The sequence below is a fragment of the Ictidomys tridecemlineatus genome, chromosome 4, assembly GCF_052094955.1.
Source record: "Ictidomys tridecemlineatus isolate mIctTri1 chromosome 4, mIctTri1.hap1, whole genome shotgun sequence".
NCBI lineage: Eukaryota > Metazoa > Chordata > Mammalia > Rodentia > Sciuridae > Ictidomys > Ictidomys tridecemlineatus.
This window is the reverse complement of record NC_135480.1, coordinates 142,257,182-142,263,975: the sequence shown is the minus strand read 5'-3', so window position 1 is coordinate 142,263,975 and position 6,794 is coordinate 142,257,182.

Genomic DNA, 6,794 nt, shown 5'->3' with positions numbered 1-6,794 from the left:
TTGAGATACTGAAGGGAGTCCCATCAGCACAAAAGCCCTCACCAGATATGCCTCTTTGACTTAGATTGCCAGAACCATCACCCAAGTAAACCTTTATTCTTTATAAATGATCCCAACTATGGTATTTAAGTATAGCAATAGAAAATGGACAAGACCATGCACTAACACCCAGAACAGTGCAAACCTGAAGCCCATGTTCTTTGCATTGTGCCTACTACACTGTTGATGCCCAGAAAGGACTGCCTTCAGTGCTCCTCTCATTCTCCTCTCATCAAGTTGAAGAACATGTGCTACAGAAAGCTACCTGGAAAGATGAGCAGTGCAGGATGACTTCCTATGGGGAATGCAACACTGACTACAGTAGTCCCCTATTACTGTGCAACCCATTATCCTCAAACATTTGTTGTGCCACAGGCTCTGAGGGTCATGAATCTAGGAGCTGCTTAGCTGGCTGGTTCTGGCTCAGGGTTTCCCATGAGATTGTGTTCAAGTGGTCAGCTGGGGCCGGGCCATCTGATTCCAAACTCACTTGTGTGGTTGTGGATGGGCCTTGGTTCCTCCCCAGCTGCCCACTTGAGGCACCATGTGGTTCTTTCCATGGGGCTGTCACAACATGGCAGTCTGGAGCCCCAGAAAGAGAACCAAGAAAGAGATAGGGAAGAGGCACCCTCCATACACATAGAGAATAGGGAAGTTCATATCTCTGAAGACAGGGATGCAGAGAAGAATCTGTTGAACAAAGTCAGATTGGAAAGTCTCTCAGTTTATTACCGGTTGATCAGACATACCCATTTTTTCCACTCTTCATCAGACCTAGCCAGAAGATACACAGGTGTCGCTACTTCTTTGGATCTTCATTTCTCCAGGCTTCCCTGTAATGAAGAATTTAAATAAATTGGTATGCCTTTGTCTTGTTAATCTGTCTTTTGTTGTAGGTGTGTCAGCCATGAACCTAGCAATAAGTGAAGGAAGAATTTTTTTCTCCCCTTCCGTGTCTTAAGTGTACACAGTGACGCTGGGTATACAAGTAGACTCTTCAGGGGTCTCCGTGTGCATTGAGCAAAGCACACACATTCCCTGCCTGCCCATAGCTTGCATTTGAGTGGAAGGGGCCAGGCAATGAATGCAAAGAGAATTAAAATAAGAGCCATGGCTATGTGGATTATGAAGAAAACTAAAGTGCGCTTAAGGGTAGGAGGAGACGGGCATTGCTCCTTCAGGTGACTGACCACATTAGGTTCTTCTGCTACACTGTATAGAAGACGGTGCTCAGAGAAGTCCTCTGATGAGGTGGCATCCCGGCTGATATGCCAGGGTGAGCCACATGGAGACCAGGGGTGCAGCCAGGGCAAAGGCCCCGAGCAGGGGTGTTCTTGGTGTGTATTCAGAGATGTCATGGTTGGAATGAAGTGAGCAAGGAAATGATGGGTAGGAAATGAGATCAGAGAGGTACCCGGGCCGGATTAGAGGGAGGCACTGTAAGGTCCTTGGGTGTTCGTCATCTGGAAGGTTTTGAGGCAGGAGGAGTGGTGATCTGATTTCGGCCTGCTCTTGAGTTCTTTCCAGCTGCTGAATAGGGATCAGGGAGATGAGGAAGACCAGTTGGGAGGATACTGTTGTGGCTGGTTCTAAAGGGGACACAGCAGAGATCCTGAGACTCGGTCTGACTCCTGTACCTGCCACAATTTCTGTGTCCAGGAGGTGGTGCTGCTGACACACGATAAGGAGGTTACTGTGACTTTTTCAAGTTTCTGGCCAGTTAGTGACCATTCTTTCCCCAAAGGCTGGTGTTACACATAGGTGCCAGGTACTGTGGCATAATGGGTGAGGAAGTGAGCAACACAGACACGGTGCCCACCCACATGGCCCTCACAGAGCCGCAGGGAAGAGAGGAAGAAGATGCAATGCAGCTTAAAGGAAATGCTGTCAAAATTACGAGGGGCCACACAGAGCAGCCAGCTCTGGGAGAGGACCCACAGGAAGGGATGGGGTGGCAGGTGTTACAGGCACGGGATGTAGTCACAGAGAGGGGGAAAAGCTGTATGTGGAAGACAGTCTGTGTCCAGGAGCAGCGAGGAGAGATAGGAGCCAAGGCAGGACGAAAGTTAGAAGCAGGCTTGCCAAGTCCCTGGAATGCCATCTAGTGCCATTGGACGTCCTCCTAGAGGCACAGGAAGAGGCCCGAGGAAGCCCAGCGTCTGTCTGTCTGAGTGGAAATAAGGACTCCTTTTGCAGTGCTATTGTTAACACCATTAAAAAGGTTTAGGATTTAAGAACCAAGATCTCACCTGCAGCGTAAGTTAAAATAGCCAGAAAAAAAAAATTGAAATAGACCTAATATCCAGCAAGAGGAATGAAGCGTTTTCCATTAAAAATGTTTAGGGCTGAGAACAGAGCTCAGCGGTGGAGTGCTTGCTTGGTGTACTTGAGGCCCTGGGCTCCATCCCCAGCACTGCATGAGAAAAAAAGAAAAAAGCAAAACAATTTTGATGGTGTGTCAGATAGCATAAGACATTACATTTTTTTCAAAGAATTCTTAACGATGAGGACAGAGTTTATGATATAATGTTACATAAAAGAGGCAGGATAGAGAAATAATCCACACAATCTGAAAAGAAACAGGCCCAAGGATCACAGTGATTCTCTGCAGGAACTGAAGTGAGATGTGATTACTTTCCCCCCACCCCCTTTTTTTTCAACTTTTCTAGAGTTTTGAAAAAAATTCACATGAATATGCATTGATTTTGTGATGCATATTCATGTGAAATTTAAAATAAGGATTTCCTGAATAGGATCAGGAAGGTTCCCTTAAGGGCCTGCTTTAGAGCAGGAGATAAGTAGTTTGGAAGCAGAATGAGCAGAATGTGTTCTCTGACTGAACGTGGGAAAAAGAGAAGCAAAGGTCAAAGGGAACGTAAGTGTGACCCTTTGGTCCCTACTCAATGCAGCAGCCAGAGAAATCCTGTCAAAACAAAATCCATATCCTGTTCCTCCTCTGCTCAGCGCCCTACTGTGGTCCCATCACCCGGCAGAGGCAAACCAGTGTGGTCAGAGTCACTTCAAAGCTTCCCGTGGAATTTTCCACCCTGCCCTTAGGTTATCTCTCACTTTCTGGTCTCCTTCCCTCTGCCTCCCTGGCCTCCCCACTATTCCTGGAGGTCAATCTGTTCTTGCCTCAGGGCCCTTGCATTGGCACCTCCATCTCAGAAGGCTTTTCCACTTCTGCATTGCCTGCCTTCTCACCTCCCTCAAATCTATACTCAAGTGCTTCTTCTTGAGGCCTTTCTTGGTTACCCTCTCTAAAATGGAACACCCTAGATCTTCTGTTCTTCCACTACTTTTGCTTCTCCTTAGCACTCATCATGAGTTAATAGAGCTATATATTTTACTTGATTACTTTATTTCCTCCACTTGAATGTAAATTGCGGAAGGGCAGGGATTCGTCTTGTGCACTGCCTCCTCCCCAGCTTCTAAAACAGAACTAACACTGCCTGTTGACTGGCCAAAAGACCTTCACTGAACACTCCATTTATCACCAAAAGACCTTCATATTTCCACCACTTATAAAAAGGTATTAAATGGCTAGATTTCTTTTAATCATGAGCTCTTTGAATACAAAGATTCCATTTTAAAGAATTCCCTTTCTACATTATTTATTGGTTTCATTATTTGTTGGTGGGTTTCTTTGTCTTCAGGAACAAGACTCTATCTGTGGCTTAGAGATTGGGAAGTGGCAGTCAGTGCCTGGGGCAGGGAGGAGGCTGAGGGTCCCTGGGGCTGATGGATGGGAGGACGTGCTGGGGCTGTCAGATCTTGCCCATGGAGGTGCAGTCCTTGGTATGCTGGTGCCAGTCCTGTACCCAGCAAGTGGTATATGGGGCTACTGTGCACATTGCCAAGTGCTCTTCTTGCAGCAGCTCGTGACCTTGATGCTGTGATGGCAGCCAGTACATTCTGGTATCAGTTGTGGTTTGGGTTCTGACTGAGGGAAGCACAGGTCTAAGGGTACACAGACCATTTTCCCTTCTGGAGGTTTCTGGGCATCCTTAGCCCACATCTACTTAAGGCAGCTCTGGGCTGATGTCAACACCCCTGCAGCCTGTTCACAGCTCCCCAGGTGGGTGCTTCTTGTTTCTGGTGCAGAATGGAGTCCAGGGTGTCTGGGACCAGGAGAAACACCACCCTCACACCAATAGGCTAGCATCTCCAGAACCCAGTGGGAGTCACCCTGCCGAAGGGGGGCATTTTAGAATGTGAGATAGAGTTCATAACACCCCCTTATGTCCCTGGGCTCCAGGCTGGTGTTCCATCTCTGCCTAGGTAATTTTATTATGGAAGTAATTTGAGGAACAAAGCAATAGGAAGGGTAGATTTCATTCCAATTCCATCCTCACCCAGGATAGATAAATACACCAATTTCTTGAGCAATCCCAGAGGAATGAATCTAGACCCTGTTGTTTCTAGGACTCATTTCCCTCTAGCACCAGAATCATGGGGTTTATTGAACGATTGTGCACTCCCCTCTGGCCCACCAGGTGGCTGTAAAAGAACACATAATGGGTCAGTGATGGGTCTGGACTGGAGGAAGCCAGGAGAGCCAGGGGCTGGGAGGTGCCTGGTCTACCTCCACACAGAGCACCCCCCAGCGTTCCTACAGGTGCACAGACTAGGATGTTGGCCACCCAAGCTATTCTAAAGTAATTGTGACTGATGCCCACGGAACAATGACCAGGGTCCTTGAACCCTCAGTCCATTCACGGGTGTACCAAGTCAGAATTTGAAGAAGGAGGCCTGAGGGCTGAGAAGATAACCTGACAATTCACAGCACAGAATGATCTTGCAACCACCCAGAACTCTTCTTTGGTGAAAAATAATAAAATCGAAAGGCAGGATCTGGTCCAGCCTGGACTGCACAGACACCATCATCTGACTCTAGGTCACTTTTCTGCCAAATTGGATTCACTGCACTCCTCATGGCCCAGACCATCTGGTTCTTGCTCCCTATTCCCAGGCATCTGCTTTGGTGTCTCCTAGACCTTCTGTCTTCCAACCCCCTCCCTCTAATTTTGTGCTGTTCACAATGTGAGGTCTATAGAAAGGAGACTCCTAGGTTTAATCCATACTCTTAACATGGTCTCTGCCACATTCCTAAGCCCAGATGATCCACAAAACAATACATGGAGCCTGGTTTGTAGTTTCTATTGGTGTCTGTGGTTTAAACGCTCCCATGGCCCATTTCACGCTCCAGTGTGATGTCACTGAGCTGAGAGTTAAATGCACAGGCCACCATTCTGTCATTCTGGCACACAAGATGCCAGGATCTAAAGAGCAGGGATCAGAAGTAAAATAATTAGGAAGTGATGAGTTTTGGCTTTGTTTTTAATATGTTTCACTTCGTTTTTTAAGAATGATTCTCTCAGATGAGGAAGTGCTGGCTCCCACACACCAATGAAGGGAGACAGCCCTCTGCAAGGCACACTCCTGACCCTAGTGTGAGGCCTCCAGGGCACAATCAAGGGGCGAGGTTGTTTTCTCAAGACCTGTGGCCCTGGAGTCACTGAGGCTGGCTAGGGGGTGGTCACAACCCCAAGTTCTTCCCCCACACTGAGGAGTGCAGGGTGGGTCCTGAACACCAGACGAGGGCTGGGTTTGGGATATTGGAGAGAAAGTCTCTCTGGGCCCTGCTGTAGGAGCTAAGTTTATTTTCTCCCAGCTTTCTGTTGTGAAGTGGCTTGTGGGCTGTGCTCACAGGATGGAAGTTCGATCCCTCACCTGTAGGATGTGGAATGAGTCTGGGCCCCTCGACGCAGCAACCGTGTCCTTGGGCCGAGTCTCCACCTGAGGCTCCGAGCCTTGATTTCTTCAGCAGAATGAGGGTGAGGTAGCTGTGAGGTTGCTGTGGGGACCCAGGTGTTCCCAGGAACAGATGGATGAGCACATCGTTGTCCCCTCCCCACCTCAAGCTTGAGGGACTCATTTTTCTGGCATCACTGCTCTTGACAGCCAATATCTTGTGGGGAAGTTCTTACCTTTGTAGACCTCCTGAAATAAGGAATGACTTCATCTTACCAAATTTGAGAGTGGGGACCAAGTGGAAGCAGCCTTCCCAAAGTGCTTTGTGAACAGGCCAGACTGAGCCATCCCCTCCTCATGTGCACCCCCTTCTCCATCTATTTGAGTTTGACCTCCTTCAGTGGGATGTGATAAGGACCAGCTGTGGGGAGCTGGGGAAGAAGCCTGGGCAAGGCTGGGTCCCTGGGTCCATTAGGGCTGGCTGCTGTAAAGAGCCAGCAGAAACTAGAAGCCATGAGGACAGCGTGGTCTGTCACCCCACATCCACCTCAGTGGTATGGGGACGTGCAGGAGGAGTGGGCTGCACCTGGCCCAGAATTTAGAGCCTTTGTAGAAGGGTCTGAAGTGCTCTGGTGGGCAGTGCTGGACTGACAGACCAGTGACAGTTTGTGCAACACCTGGCATCCCATGGACCTGTGGAACACACTGGCGGAGGCTTCATTTCCACCTTCTAGATCTCAAACTTCTCCTGTGGCCAACCCTAATTTGGAATCATACAGGGAGATAATTCTAGAAAACCACGTTCTAGCTTCTAAGTTGACTTGGAACATACCACACCCTATGCTTCCACAGAGCCAAGTATGTGGGGATCCCCCTCCATGTTGTTCCAGGCCTTGACACATGGAATGTTCTCTTTGGCCTCACCACATGACCTGGCAAACTCCTACATCATCTTCAAAGCCCTGTAGGGATCTCACCTCCTCAGAGAAGAGTTCCCTTAC